The 16,776-nt window shown below is 36.7% G+C and overlaps 1 pseudogene; it reads left to right on the forward strand.

Annotated features, from left to right (window-relative positions):
• Positions 1 to 9,718: 9,718 nt before the first annotated feature.
• LOC116637606 lies at positions 9,719 to 11,231 on the forward strand (annotated as a pseudogene).
• Positions 11,232 to 16,776: the final 5,545 nt, after the last annotated feature.

Below are 16,776 nucleotides of genomic sequence, written 5' to 3' on the forward strand. Positions count from 1 at the left end.
ATTTGTATGTGGAATCTAAAAAAAAAAAAAAAAGGGAAAGAAAGAAAAGAAAACAAACAAACCAAAAAAAAAAAAAAAAAAACCTCAAACCCACAGAAAAAGAGATCAGATTTGTGGTTATCAGAGGCATAGGGTGAGGAGTGGGGAAATGAATGAATGTGATTAAGGTACAACCTTCCAGTTATAAGGTAAATAAGTACTAGGGATGTAATATACAACATAATGAGTATAGTTAACACTATAGTTATGGTATATTCGAATATTGCTAAGAGTTCTCATCAGAAGATATAAAACATTTTTTTCTTTTTTTGTATCTATTTAAGATGATGGATGCTAACCAAATTTTGTGGTAATCATTTCACAATATATGTAAATGCAGTCATTATGCCATACTCAAACTTATGCAGTGCTGTATGTCACTATATCTCAATAACATTGAATGAAAAAAGTTATATATATATATATATATGATGAATGAGATGAATGAATCTTTGTTGAAATTCACATATGGAATAAGTAGAGATGTACAGAGGTATAAATATCATCTTCTGGAAGATGCTTTTAATGAAAGGCATATTAGGAATGAGCTTCAAGGTTTTATTGCCTTCTATTTCTTATGCTTATACTTCACTTTCAAACTACCACAGCCTATACATACAAAGAGGCCACACACAGAGCAAATGAGTGTGAATAGTTCTTTAGTAACTTTGCCTTCGCACTGTAGCAGTTAACTAACTGATCTATTTCTGGAATTCATAAATAGGAGGAATTGAATGTTTAGGCTTCTGAGGACATACTTATTTCCATTCCAGAGAACACACTGTAAAAATATATTGTAAATCTTAGAGATTACAGAAGTTAAATGAATAGATAGATCAGAAAAAAAAAAAAATAGAAAAACAGATCAGATGGTCAGCAAAAGAAAAATACTGTGTGCAGAAAAAATGGAAATGGCAATCAAATCTTCATATATTAGGGCTAAAATCATAGGGCTTAATATCAATGAAGAAACAAATATCAGTTTAAAACATGTTTTTTATATTTTAATGATATACTAATATTTTATTTTAATAATTTAATTAAAACTTGATAATTATTTTCATATATGTTAAAGTTGGGGATTTCTTGCAAATTCCCATAAACTGCAAAATGTGTCTTGACATCACATCCAAATTCTAGTATGTATGGAGTAGGCAAATTTGTGGAGCATGATATATTAATAATAATAAAAAAACAGTGTAGACAAATGTAGATGTCACCATAGTTGACATATTCTTTTTTTCAAATTAAGAGTCTGCCTAGACATTGATAAAAATTATAGGTAGTAGGCATTAAACTGATAATTTTTAAAATACATATATTGATTTTTAGAGCTACCTCAAACAAAAGCAATGCATTAAGACAATTTGTCTTATAAATTATAATTGATAGAAAATATATGCAAAATCTGTGTCAGTCAGTGTTTAACGGGAGAAGAATCAGTAGATTATAGTTTTATAAGAGATTATATATTGTTTGATTACAAAGAATTGATTTACACAATTGTTGAGACTGATAAAGCTAGTCCCAAATCCAAAGCGTTGTCAGAAAAAATCACAATCAGGATTCAATTCCACAACCACAGGCCAGAGATATTGTGCCCAAAAGGAATTTATTTTCTGTACCTCAGGGAGGTGGAGTTCAACAGAGCAGGGTGTCACTGAACTGTGAAATATGGATAAAATTTATGTATGCCATTTTCAAGTTTGGCACACAAAACTTTTACTATGGCTTTGGGAAATGAAATCTTAAAGATTGGAAAAGAAGAAGTAAGAATTTATGAACAGATAACATGATTGCTTATATAGAAAATCACAAAGAATCTAGAAATACCTCTTTGAATAAATATGTGACATTAGCAAGGCTGTAAGATATAAAATCAATATGAAAAAGTAAATTGTAATTCTATCTTTTGTCACCGAAAATTGTAAAAAGAAGTTAAAACCATTCATGATAGCACAAATAACATAAAGTATTTAATGATACATTTAACAAAAAATGTGCAAGATATCTATATGAAAAATTGTACATTTTGAGAGAAATCAAAGAAACTGAAATAAATGGAGAGATATGTAATAGTTATAGCCTAGACTATAGATTAAAAAAACTAAATACTGTTAAGTTGTCCATCTCATTATATTGATGTATAATAAAAATTCCGGTAGAATTTTTTTGGTAGAAAGTGAAAGACTAATTGTAAAATTGATATGGAAATGCAAGGAACTTAAAATAGTCGAACAAAAGAATGACGTTGGAGAACTTTTACTACCTGATTGCAAGATTTATTATAAATACACAGCAATTAAGACAGTGTAGTATTGATGAAAGGATAGACAAATAGATCAATAGAACAGAATAGGACTTCAGAAATTTTCAACTAATATTTCTTCAACAACTGAAAACACAAAAACAAAACAACAAAAATATAAACTATTTCACACAACACATAAAAAATTGTTTGAGATAGATGATAGGCCTAAATGCAGAAGCTGTAACTATAACATTTTTGGGAAAAAACCTGAGAATATATTTAATGTGCTAGCATAGGCAAAGATCTCTTATCATAAAAGACAAAATGTTGATAAATTGTACCTTAACAAAAATATACATTTTGACTCATAAAATATATATCATTTAAACAAGTGAAAAGGCCAGCCACAGAGTGGAAGATTTGTACTTCCTTGGTCTGACAAAATTTCTTTATTCAGAATACATAAAGAACTAGTACAAGTAAGTAACAAAAGAACCTAGCTAATTAAAATGAACACTTTGACCTTTTCAGAAAGTATATATACAAATAGCCAATAGGCACACACACAAAAACTGCTCAACATTATCAGTTATCGGGACAATGCATATTACAACCATAATGACCATTTCCAATTGACTGAAATGATAACATCAATGTTGCTGAGAATGTAATGCGATTTTGTTACTCAAACATTGTTACCAGGAATGTAAAACTGTACAACTTTTTCTGGAAACTGGCATTTTCTTTTCAAGTTAAATATACATCAAACCTATGACCGGGAGTATTTCCTCTCAATTTTTTAACTAAGAGAAATGAAAATATATTTGCACAAAAAGATTTCCAAAAAAGTTCCCAGCAGCTTTATTCATAATAGTCCCAAACAGGACAGAGGCCCCAGATAAAACCAAAAGAGAATGGATTTTAAAAATTATTATAAGGGTTATGTCAGCAAGATAGAGGGCTAGGAGTTTCCACCTTTTCTTCCCCCCCACCCCCAACACACATACAAATAGTAAATAACTACAAACTGAAGAAAATAACTCAAGGAAAACTCAGGATTACAAAGCAGCAGCAGTAAAAATGCTGCAGAGCTCAAAAATCAAGCATGGCTACATAGAGCAGTACAGGAAGCATTTTGCCTGTGTCACTCCATCCCTAGTTAGGAGCAGCTCTGCACTGTGAGGAATCTCCTGGGAGGAAGTTCACCACACAGGAAAAAGAACAAGTGAGCACCAGCAAACTCCCTCATTGTGAATGTTTTTAGCCATGACAATGGAAGTCCCCCTCAGTCTTCACTGACATGGATCTCAACTGAAAGAGCAGACCAGAACAAACCCCCTTCCTGCTTTTACTCCCAGAGGCTGGAGCTGTTTCTAAGATTACACTTGGCTTCTGGGGCCAGAGGGGTTTCGGTTTGATCTCACGGATCAAGTACCACAGTACCTTATCATACATGAGACTGGAGCTGCTACTACTCTTTTCCCATTCCTGGTCCCAGGTCACATCTTTCTATGATCATCAGGGCAGCCTCCACTACCCAGAGCCCTGTCCCCATGGTCCCACGTTGTTCTTTGGTTGCAATTATGAGGCTGTTATCACTCTGTATTTTAGGTCACAGCTCTGAATTATTATTGTCAGGGGCACTGTCCCTGCTCTGAGTCCTAGGCACCAGTTTCTAAGTCACAGCTCTGAATAGCCATTACTAAGGGTGCTTCCACCACATCAAGCCCCACCCATTCTGGTCGGTAAGGTTCTAAACCATTCTTGCTGGGACTGGGCTGTAGTGTCCTGAAGTATACCTTCATTCATATTAAGGCTTTGAACCATCATTGCCAGGGGTGCTACCACTACCCTGAACCCTGGCCCCTAGGTTTCTGATTGTAGCCTCTGTCCCATCATTCCTGGAACCTGGTTACCACTGCTCTGATCCTACCCCTGCATCCCAGACCATATTTCTGTCCCTTTGTTGCTGAGACTGGGCTGTCACTGCCCTGAACCAACTTCCTGGGTCCTAGGTTGAGGCTTTTATGATTCATTGTTGGGGCTGCCCCTCAGCTCCAAGGACATGGTTCTGAACCATCATTCACAGGGCCATACTGCCACTGCTCTCAGCCAACCTTCCCAGGTCCCAACACATGGCTTTAATAGACCACCACTAGAATTATACTGCTGCTATCTTTGATCCAAGGGCCCTGGGTCCAATATTGCTGTGAATGTTCTGAGCACCAGCACACAGAGGAGAAGGAGTCCCTCAGCTAGAACTTTCTCCCATGAGGAAAAACAAAACAGGAAAAGACCCCTCAGCCTTGGCCTCTGAAGATCTCAATAGCCCTACCTGCCAATGCTACCAGCATGTTTCCTGCGGTCTTGGCCAGAGAAGAACCCTGCAGTCTGGCCAATGTTAACCTTAGCTGAAAGAGCAGCATGGAAGGCAACACTGTACCTTCACAAAAAAATGCAATAGATAGCTTTAACACCACACTTAACCTGGCAGAAGAATAGTGAGCTTGATGACAGTTCTCTTGATATTATCTAGTCAGAGGAGAATAAAGAAAATAGAATAAAAAAGAGAGAAGAAAGCCTATGTGAATTATAAGACATGATGAAAAGAAACAATATATCTATTATAAGAGTTCTAGAAGGGAGAAGAGAGAGAAAAAGGGACAGAAACCTCATTTAAAGAAGTAATGGCTGAAACCTTCCCAAATCTAGGGAGAGAGATAGCTACCCAGATACGGGAAACGTAAAGATCCAGATTCATTGAAAGAGATCTTCATTGAGACATTATAATCTCAAAATTAAAAGACAGAGAGAAATCTGAAAGCAGCAAAAAAAAAAAAAAAAAAAAAAGAATTGTCACATGCAAGGGAATCCTCATGAGTCTACCAGCATTTCTAAGCAGAAACATTAGACCAGAAGAGAGTGGGATGATATATTCAAAGTACTTAAAGGAAAAACAAAGACAAAAAAACTATTAGTCAAGAATACTTGACCCAGGAATGTTATCATTAAGAGATGAAGAAGTAAAAAGAACCCCAGACAAAACCTAAGAAAATTACCACTAGACTGCTTTACAGGAAATGCTAAAGGAAGTTCTTCAAGCTAAAAAAAAGAATGCTAATTAGCAACATGTAAACATGAAAGTATAAAATTCACTGGTAAAGGTAAATATATAGTCAAATTAAAAATATCCTAATAGTTCAATAATGTTGTGGAAATCACTATGAAATCTAGCATTTAGGTTATGAGACAAAAGTGTTAAAAGTAACTGTAGAGAGATATAGTTTGGGACATCAACAAGAATTGGGGGTGTAAGTAAATGGATAGAACTTTCTAATGCAATTGTAGTTGTCAGCTTAAAATAGACAGTTATAACTATAAGATGTACTAGAAATCCTCAGGGTAACCATAGAGCAAAAATGTGTAATAAATACACAAACAATAAAGAGACAAGAATCAAGGCAAACCACACAAAAATCAACAAAACAAGAGAGGAAGAAAGGAACTAAAGAAACACAAAACAATTATAAAGCTGTCAGCAAAATGATCATGGTAAGTCCTTACCAATTAATAATTACTGTAAATATAAATTGTTTAAGTTCTCCAATTAAAAAATACAGAGTGGCTCAATGGATTTAGAAAAAAAAAATCCAACTATATTCTGACTACAGTAGACTCACTTAAGCTTTAAGGACACTCACAGGATCAAAGTGAAGAAATTAAAAAATGCTATTTCAAGCAATATGGAAACCAAAAGAGATCAGGGGTAGCTATACTTACATCAGACGTCAAACATTCACCAAATATTGGAGCACCTAAATGTATTAAATAATTATTAACATCATATTTGTTTTATAAATAAAGTCTCCAATACTGGGTGCATTTATATTTACACTTACTATATATCTTCTTGATGAATTAACCCTTTTATCATTATATAATACCCTCCTTTTTTTGTTACAGTTTTCATAACAAATTTAAAAATATGTGTAAGTTAAACAAGATGCTCCTGACTAGACAACAGGTCAAAAAAGAACTCAAAAGGGAAATCAAGAAGTATCTTGAATCAAAAGACAATAGAATGACATTTCAAAACCTATGAGATGCTACAAAAGCAGTTCTAAGAGGGAAGTTTATACTTATAAATGTGTACATTAGATAAGAAAGATCTCAAACAATCTGGCCTTACATCTAAAAGAAGCAGAGAAAGGACAAATCAAGCGCAAAGTCAGCAGTAGGGAAGGAAATAACAAAAATTAGAGCAAAAATAAGTAAACTATAAACCAGAAAATCAACCAAAAAATCAATGAAAATAAGACCCAGTTATTTCTAAAGATAAACAAAATTGACAAAACGTTAGCTATGTTAACTATGAAAAAAAATGGTTCAAATAAATCAGAAATAAGAGACATTACAATTGATACCACAGAAATAGAAAGTATTAGACTGTAGAAACACAAAGGAGAGAATACTATTAACAATTATATTCCAAACTAGGTAACATAGAAAAAAAATGAGTTATTTCATAGAAATGTGTGCCCTACAAAGACTGAATCATGAAGAACTAGAAAATCTAGGGGTGCCTAGGCAGTTCAGTCAGTTAAGTGTCTGCCCTCTGCTCAAGTCATGATCTTGGGGTCCTGGGATCAAGCCCTGTGCTCAGTAGGGAGTCTGCTTCTCCCTCTCCCTCTTTCCTTCCCCCCCACTATGCTCTCTCTCTCTCAACTAAAGAAATAAAATCTTAGGGAAAAAAAAGAACTAGAAAATCTAAACAAACTATTAATGAGTAAGGAAACTAATCATTAATCAAAATCTGCCTACACAGAAAAGCCCAGGACCAGATGGTTTCACTGGAGAAGTCTACCAACATTTAAAGAAGAATTAAGGCCAATCTTTTTCAAATTCATTCAAAAAAATGAAGAGGAGGGGAAACTCCAAACTCACTTTACAAGGCCAGCATTACCCTGATACAAAAGCCAGATTAAAAAAAAATGTATATAGAACAATATCCCTGATGAATATAGATTCAAAAACTATCAAAATATTAGCAAACAAAATTCAACAGCACATTAAAAGAATAATTCACCATGATTCAGTAGAACTATCTCTGGGTTGCAAGCATTGTTCAACATACACAAATGAAAAAATATGATACACCATACTAGTAGAATGAAAGATAAAAATCATACGCTTATCTCAATAGATGCAGAAAAAGCATTTGACAAAATACAACATCTTTTTATGATAAAAATGCACAGCAAATTGGGTATGGAAGGAATTTTCCTTAACATAAGAAAGGCTGTATATGACAAACCCATAGCTAACATCATGCTCAATGGTGTAAAGTTAAAATCCTTACCTCTAAGATCAGGAAAAGGACTGGGATGGCCTCTCACCATTTCTATTCAACATAGCACTGGAAGTCCTAGCCATAGCAATTAGGCAAAATAAAGAAACAAAAGGCATCCATATCAAAAAGGAAAAAATAAAATTATCCCTGTTTGCTGATGGCATGATCTTTTATATATAAACCTTAAAGACTCCATTAAAAACTGTTAGTAAAGTTACATGATACACAACAAACATACAGAAATCAGTTGTATTTCTATACTTAACAATGAACTGTCTGAAAAACAAATTAAGAAAGCAATCCCATTATGATAGCACCAAAAACAATAAAACATTTAGGAATAAATTTAACCAAGGAGGTGAAAGACCTATACATTGAAAACTGTAAGATAATGATGAAACAAATTAAAGAAGATGCAAGCAAATGAAAAGATATTCCTGTGTTCTTGGATTGGAAGAATTGATATCATGAAAATGTTCATAGTTCTGAAAGTGATCAAATTCAATGCAATTCCAACCAAAATTTCAAAGGCATTTTTCACAGAAATTGTAAAATCTAAAAATTTGTTTGGAACTGGAAAAGACCCTGAATAGCAAAAGCCTTCCTAAAAAAGAACAAACCTGGAGACATTATAACACCTGATTTCAAACTACATTACAAAGCTGTAGCAGTCAAAACAAAAGTGTGTTTTCATAAAAACAGGCACATGTATCAGTGAAACAGAATAGAAATTCCAGACATAAACCCTTATATATATCATCAACTAATTTTTGACAAGGGTTTCAAGAACACACAATGGGGAAGAGGATGGTCTCTTCAATAAATGGTGTTGGGAAAACTGGATATCCTCATGCAAGAGAATGAAAATGGACCCCTATATTATGCCATTTATAAAAACTAACTTGAAATGGATCAAAGATGTAAAAATAACACCTAAAACCATAAAACTCTTTGAAGAGAACATAGGGAAAAAAAGATCTTTGACATTGGTCTAGGTATTGAATTCTTGGATAAGTTACCAAAAGCACAGGAAATGAAAACTAAAATTAGTGGGGCTACATAAAACTAGAGTTTCTGCACAGCAAATGAAGTAATATATTGAAAAGGCAATATACAGAATGGAAGAAAATATTTACAAGGCATATATATGATAAGGGACTAATATTCAATATATATAAATACTTCACACAATTCAATATCAAAAAAGAAAATCATCTAATTAAAAAATGGGCAGAGAAAATAAATATTTTTCCAAAGAAGAGATATAAATGGCCAACATGTATATGAAAAGATTCTCTCATCAGGGAAATGCAAATCAAAACCACCAATGAGATATCCCCTCATATGTGTTAGGATGGCTTTTATCAAAAAGAAAAGAGATAACAAATGTTGGCAAAGATGTGGAGAAAAGGGAACACTTATACACTGTTGTTTGGAATGTAAATTGGTACAGCCATTATGGAAAACAGTATGGACATTCCTCAAAAAATTAAAAATAGAACTATGTGATCTAGCAATCTCACTCCTTGGTATATATCTGAAGAAACTGAAATCAGTATCTTGATATCTGCATACCCATGTTCACTGCAGCATTATTCACAACAGTCAAAATATGGAAACAACCTAGTGTTTATCAATGGATGAATGGGTAAAGATGTGTATATAAATGGAATGGAATATCATTCTATCTTGAGTAAGGAGGAAATCCTGCCATTTGCAACAACATGGATGGCCCTGAGGGCATTATGTGAAGTGAGGTAAGTCAGAGAAAGACAAATGCTGTAAAATATCACTTATATGTGGAATCTAAAAATCTGAATTTGTAAAAACAGACGGTAGTATTGTGGTTATCAGGGGTCAGGAATTGAGATGCTGTGAAGAGTACTAACTTGCAAATAGTAGGTAAATAAGTTCTGGAGATCCAACACACAACATAGTGACTATAGTTAATATTACTGTATTACAAATTTAAAGTTACTAAGAGACTAGATCTTAATTGCTAACAAAAAATAGAAATAATTATGGGTGCACTCAAGTTGGCGGACGAGAGTGAGACAGCAGTGAAGCTGCCAGCACCTCCGCTGCCGCAGTTGATGGAAGGGAACGGAAACGGCCCTGAGCACTGCAGCGATTGCGAGAACGAAGAGGACAACAGCTACAGCCGGGGTGGTTTGAGTCAAGCCAAAGACACTGGAGCCAAAAAGAAGAAAAAAAAAAAAAAAAGAAGAAGAAGAAGAAGAAAGAGAAGGCAATGAGACAGATTCAGCCCAGGATCAGCCTGTGAAGATGAACTCTTTGCCCACCGAGAGGATCCAGGAAATACAGAAGGCCACTGAACTGTTCTCAATGGGTCAGGAGCCTGCCAAAATCATGGAGGAGGTTGGCAAGCAAAGCTACCAGTTCTGGGACACGCAGCTTGTTCCCAGACTGGGAGAAGTGGTGAACACCCATGGGCCTGCAGAGCCTGACAAAGACAACATCCGCCAGGAGCCCCACACCCTGCCCCAGGGCTTAACCTGGGATGCCTTGGACCTGTGGGGCCGTGGTGTGCTGAAAGGGTTCTATGGCCTCCTAAACGAGAACTATCTGGAGGACAATGACAATATGTTCCGGTTCGACTACTCCCCCGACTTTCTCCCCCTTCTGGCTGGCTCCCCAGTGGCACTGCAGGGTTCGAATGGTCTCAAGTCGGGAACTGGTTGGGTTCATCAGTGCTATCCCGGCAAACATCCGCATCTACGACACAGAGAAGAAGATGGTGGAGATCAACTTCCTGTGCGTCCACAAGAAGCTGTGCTCCAAGAGAGTGGCTCCGTTCCTGATCCGGGAAATAACCCGACGAGTTCACCTGGAGGGCATTTTCCAAGCTGTTTACACTGCCGGGGTGGTATTACGAAAGCCTGTTGGCACCTGTAGGTACTGGCATTGGTCCCTAAACCCACGGAAGCTGACTGAAGTGAAGTTCTCCCACCTGAGTAGAAATATGATCATGCAGTGTACCATGAAGCTCTACCAACTGCCAGAGACGCCCAAGACAGAGGGGCTGTGACCAATGGAAAAAAAAGGGCATTCCAGTAGTGCACCAGCTCCTCATCAGGTACCTGAAGCATTTTCACAGCATGCCAGTCATGAACCAGGAGGAGGTGGAGCACTGGTTCTACTCCCAGGAGAGTATCATCGACACTTCCGTGGTGGAGAACGCAAATGGGGAGGTCACAGACTTCCTGAGCTTTTATATGCTTCCCTCCACCATCATGAACCATCCAACCCACAAGAGTCTAAAGGCTGCTTATTCTTTCTACAATGTCCACACGCAGACCCCTCTTCTAGACCTCATGAGTGATGCCCTTTTTGCGCCAAAATGAAAGGGTTCAATGTGTTCAATGCACTGGATCTCATGGAGAGCAAAACCTTCCTGGAGAAGCTCAAGTTTGGCATAGGGGATGGCAACCTGCAGTATTACCTTTATAATTGGAAATGCCCCAGCATGGGAGCAGAGAAGGTTGGGCTGGTGCTACAATAATCAGTTGCCAGTGAGATTCTGGATAAAGCCACTGAGAAGTCAAACCAGGAAATGGAACCCCACCACTTGTTGGTTCAATTTTCACAAACGTGAGAATCCCTGGCAAAGGGAACAGAACTGAACCGACTTTACCAAACCGCCGCTGAACTTGACAATTGTATTGCAGTGGCATAGGCTGCGCTATGTCACCTCCCGCTGTGTCTCTGGTCTCCCTGTTTTCCAGTTAATCATACCCTTCTGCAGCCATGATCAAGGGAATGTAACTGCTGAAAACTAGCTCGTGATTGGCATATTATGGAGTTAATGGGTGAATAATAAAAGTCTATATGTATAGATAAATATTTTAAATATCAAAAAGAAATAATTATGTGATATAATAAAGGTATTAACTAATGCTATTGTATTAATCATATTGTGATATATAAATCTATCAAACCAACATATTGTACACCTCAAATTTACCAATGTTATATGTCAATTTTAGCTCAATAAAAATACACAAAGGAAAACTGTGTTATATCCATGTAATAAAATAATTCTCATCAGTATACAATATAAGTGTTGATGCATAGAACATAATGAATATTTTAAAAAATGTCAAGGGGAAACAAAGTGACACAAAAGGGCACAAACTGCATAATTCCATCAACATAAAGTCTAAGAACAGTTGAAATTCATCTATGGCAATGGAAATCAGATTGCTGGTTGCCAATGGAGGCTGGGTATTGTCTGAAAATAGGCTTAAAAATTTCTGGAGTGATGTTTTGCAGTGTGATTAAACAAGACTATACACTTCTTAAATCTTATCCAATTTTAATAACTTAGAACTTTGCATTTTACTCTGGATAACTTTTTTAACTCAAATATGTAAACAAATAACTTAAGCCTATAATTATAATAAGTTCTTTTAGGATAGAGAGAGAGGAGTAGCTTCTGATATATATTTTTTTGGGGCAGGTGAACCATGGTGGAGACTGGGTCTATCCTCAGGCCAGTATGGCAAACCTGTTCATTTTGCTTCTTTGGTTATAGCTGTTTGAGTCTAAGATTTAAGGCTAATTTCAACCATACTATGGGAGAACAACCAAATTATGCAAGTATTCTACCTTGAACTAAATGAGAAATATGGAAATATTCATAAGGTTCACTGGATCCTTCGCTTTAATATCTCTACGCACACATTACCTGCTTAAAGGCTCTTCTTGTCCATACTACTGAAATTATTCATCAACCAGGGTATAAGAGAGCAGGGATTTGTTGGTGTTTATGATGTTTCTCCTGTGTTGATAACAGCACCTGACACATACTAGGTGCTCAACAAATATTTGTTAAATTTATATGTAAATGATAGTAATTCAAATTTCTGCTTTCCATCTCACCCATGATAAATAGCTTTCTATTTAAACACCCAGGATTTTAGAAATATTCAATTTGGTTTTAGGGAGTAGGCAATAACTGACATATTGCCAAGCCTGAAGGAGATGTTCTCAGGAATTCAACACCACATCTAGTACATAAGCTATGGAAAACACACGCACACACACACACACACAAATGCACTCACATATAATGAACAAAAGAGGTCACGTTTACTACCATGATGCTATTGTTAATATTAAGTTCTGTAAAGTCTGCTAAGATCAACAGTTAGCAAACTTTTCCTGTAGAGGGCCTGAAAAAATATTTTAGGTTTTGTGTACAATGATGTCTCAGTTACAACTAAACAACTCTGAATGAAGCAGCAGTAGACATACATATGTAAACGAGTGTTCAATGGGGTTGGGAGGTAGAGGGAGAAACTAAAATGTTTCCAGTGCTGAACAGGCTTTTACATAACCAAACACATCCTTTCTGTCTCATGTAGATTTTGCAGTCTTTCAGAAAATAGAATATGCTTCAGGACTTTGAGTTACTGATACTGTTTCATTCAGAAACACTACTCTCATTCCTACACTCTATTCGTAACCATCTGCAATATGATCCTACACACTGTATCTGCTCTTGGACCATGTTTTGTCATCTGTACTTTCTGTCCTGTCTATTCAGTCCCATCCTCTACTGGTACAGATACCTAACATTTATATGTTTTCACGTTCAGTATAGTACATGCAATCAAAACAAACACACAACTAAAATATTCCCTTAAACTCAATTCCCCCATTAGGTACACAGTTTATATTACTTTTCACAGTCCAGCCTGTGAAACTCATATTCAGCATCATTAATTTCTTGCCTAAATGTATCCCTCAAATTGCTGGAAGCTAGTTTTAGCTTCCAAAACTCAAACTGTTCTAGAGCAATTAGTAGTCTTCACTACCTGAGTCCATGGATATTTAGGGTTCACTTTCTTGACTCTCTACAGTATCTGCCACTATCAACTACCACTTTCTTCTTAACACATTATCTTCTTTAGCTAGGTGCCCACCTTCTCAGTTGGCCCTACTAAGGTCAGATGACTTTTTCAGTCTTATTTCCAGATGCTTCCTCTGTTTACCCCTTAATAATTATTCCCGTGATTTCATATTTAATATTCTTCTCACCTTATTCTATGCACTCTACTTATTCAATTCCTTCCACAACTATGACTTCGAAAACTTTTCTGCATTAATGATCCCCAAATCTCTTTTCATACCAGGCCTTTTCCTAAACTCCAAGCTTTTAGTGTACATTTACCTGGTAATCTGACAAAAACCTGATACTTTACAAGTGTATGTCTCTATAACCATATGTATGAAATACCTTCATCAAGTTTGAGTTCCTAAATGCCTGATACATAGTTGGTATTTGGTAGAGATTTCTAAAAGTTTATCAATACATAGAAAATAATAAGGCAATATAGAACTGAAATAAATGGTTAAAAAACACATGGTAATAACTTAATCATTCCAATCTTATATGGATATTAGTTTCTTCAAATGGAAGATAAGTGTTCTAAATTTGTGAATATGTCTTATACGCCCTTTGGGACCTATGATCCTAGCTCACTGTTTTTGTCACTTTTATACTTCACATGAGGTCTTTCTAAAGATTATCTTACAAATTGTGTAACTCACATGCTTTTGAATGTAGATCCACTTTTTTTTCTAAGATTTTTATTTATTTATTTGAGAGAGAGAATGAACAGTAGGGAGGGGCCATAGAAGAGAGAGAGAGAGAGCAGCAGACTCCCTGCTGAGCAGGAAGCCTGATGCAGGGCTCGATCCCAGGACCTGGAGATTATGACTTGAGCCGAAGGCAGACGCTTAACCAACTGAGCCACCCAGGCGTCCCATGCAGATCTACTTCTATCTAATTATACCTAAGATTAATAATTCCCAAATGTAATTCTGAAAAACAATTTGGTTCATAAACCTATTAAAAGGCAATATTCATATACACAATAACATTTTAGGAGAATTCATGGCCAATGATAAGGGGAAACAACTTCTGACCAGGTCCTAAACCAATTACTTATTATTTCTTTTTTAGAAGACACTCAGTTAGAACTGGGGTCTGAGCCCTTCAGCGTTTCCACCTGGGCTAGTTTTCAACTCTGTAAGTTATAACAAACAAACTTGAGGTTGAAGACAATGATTTTTTTCTGATAGAGATGTAAATGAATTTTGTTTCATCTGGTGGTGATGTGATGGATTTTCCCACCACACTCAATGGAAGAGCTTATTTCAAACATTATGTCTGGTTGGACAGTAACTGGTTTTGCCTTCATTAGCATATTCATTTCAGCATTCCTGAGTCTGATTATGTGTTTCTTCAGGTTTTTCTCTTAAGAAGTTTTAATATGTTACCAGATCCCTTATTAACTAATGAATTTAATAAAATCTTTTGACATGTGTTCATTTAAAAAAAAAAAAAGACAGTTAAAGATTAAGGATTTCAATAGACATATTATAATAAAAAAGTTATAAAAGGCATTGTAAAAGTTCTTTTCATTTTCAATTAAGAAATTTTTCAGCCAGTTCTGGTTCAAGATGGTGACATAGGAGGATCCTGAGCTCAACCCCTCTCACAAGAACATACAACTGAATACGTAGTTATGTTTGAAATAATTTTCTCTGAAAGAAACCCCAAACTAGCTGAGTAACATGGACCAAATGAGAAAAACCCATATCAAAATGGGCAGGAGGGGCTGAAACACAATCTCATCACAAACCTCACTGTATAGTGACCATCCCCTTACCCCCCACATAGTGACCCACAACAGGAAGAAATTCACAATTCCAAGCTTCTCCCTGAGGAGTGAAGGTTTAAACCCCACATTGGCATCCCAACTTTTAGGACCTACCTCTGAGAGATGAGCCCCTAAAATATCTAGCTTTTAATGCCAACAGGTCTTATATCCATAAGATCCACAAGGCTATAGCAAACTGAGAGACAGTTCTTAAAAGGCCCACGTAAACTCACCTGGCTACACCCCAGAGGCCAGCCCAGAGGTATCCAACCAAAAAATGCACAGTCTTTCTGTGACAGAGGTCTTATGGTTTATCTTAAGGCTTCAGCCTGAGGAGCAGGCATCTAATTTAAAACAAATCTAGCAGCCCTCTGAAATACTCCCAAAGATGGAATCTGGCAGGTGTATTCTTCATGCTCTCCCTGTCATGCTTCAGGTTGTCAGTATCTCCTGGAAAGAAGCTTGTGCACTCAACTGGCAACCACAGTTTTTAAAGCTCCACCCAGGGGATAACACTTGGTCACCAGACTCTGGTGGCTGGGCTTATGTTCACAGGTCCCATAGGACTATAACAAATGAAGAAAGGATCCTTAACCAGCTATACCCCAGGGCACAGAGGAGAGACAGCAAACTAAAATGCCCAGTTTTTTCTGTGAAATAGGCCTATTAGCTTATCTTCATAGCTATGGCCTAAGAGGCAGGCTTCTAAATAAACACACATCTAAGGGCCAAATATAATCTCACCAAGAGATCTTCATATTCTCCCCTGACTCTCTCTAAGTTGCTGGTATTTCCTGGAAAGCAGCTTGCACACGCATCTCATGAACTGATATTTGTGACTACCCCCAGGGGACACCCTTGATTGCACGGCTCTCGAGGCCAGTAGGATTATGATCATGGGTCCCATATGACTGTAACAAATGAAGAAATAGTTGCTAACTGATTACATGCCAGGGCACAGAAGAGAGGCAGGCAGACTGAAACAGTCTGTGAAAGACTATCAGCTTATTTTCACAGCTTCAGCCTATAGGGCAGGCTTCTAATTAAACACACATGTAGGGGCTAACTACAGTTTTCTCCAGAGACCAGAGAAGTCAGCAGGCACCACCTTGGTGCTTTCCCTCTGCCCAACCTTAGGTTGCCAGTATCTCTGAGAAATAAGCTCATGTATAAGTCTGGTACTGTGGCTTTTGTAGCTGCCACCCAGAGGACACGTTCCTTGATAGCCTAACTCTGGTCGCCAACAGGTCTTCTGTTCGTGGTTTGATGAGATGGTAATAAACAGTTCTTTACTGGCTACCACCCCAGGACTCAATGCAGAGGGAGCAGACAGAAGTGCCCATCTCTACTCTTCCCCTGAAAGGGGTATATAAGCATACTTTAAAAGCTACTGCCTGAGGTTCTGGTTCCAAACAACTCAAATCTAGGTGCTGCCTGAAATCCTC

The sequence above is a fragment of the Phoca vitulina genome, unplaced genomic scaffold (genome assembly GCF_004348235.1).
Source record: "Phoca vitulina isolate PV1807 unplaced genomic scaffold, GSC_HSeal_1.0 scaffold14, whole genome shotgun sequence".
In the NCBI taxonomy this organism is placed as follows: domain Eukaryota; kingdom Metazoa; phylum Chordata; class Mammalia; order Carnivora; family Phocidae; genus Phoca; species Phoca vitulina.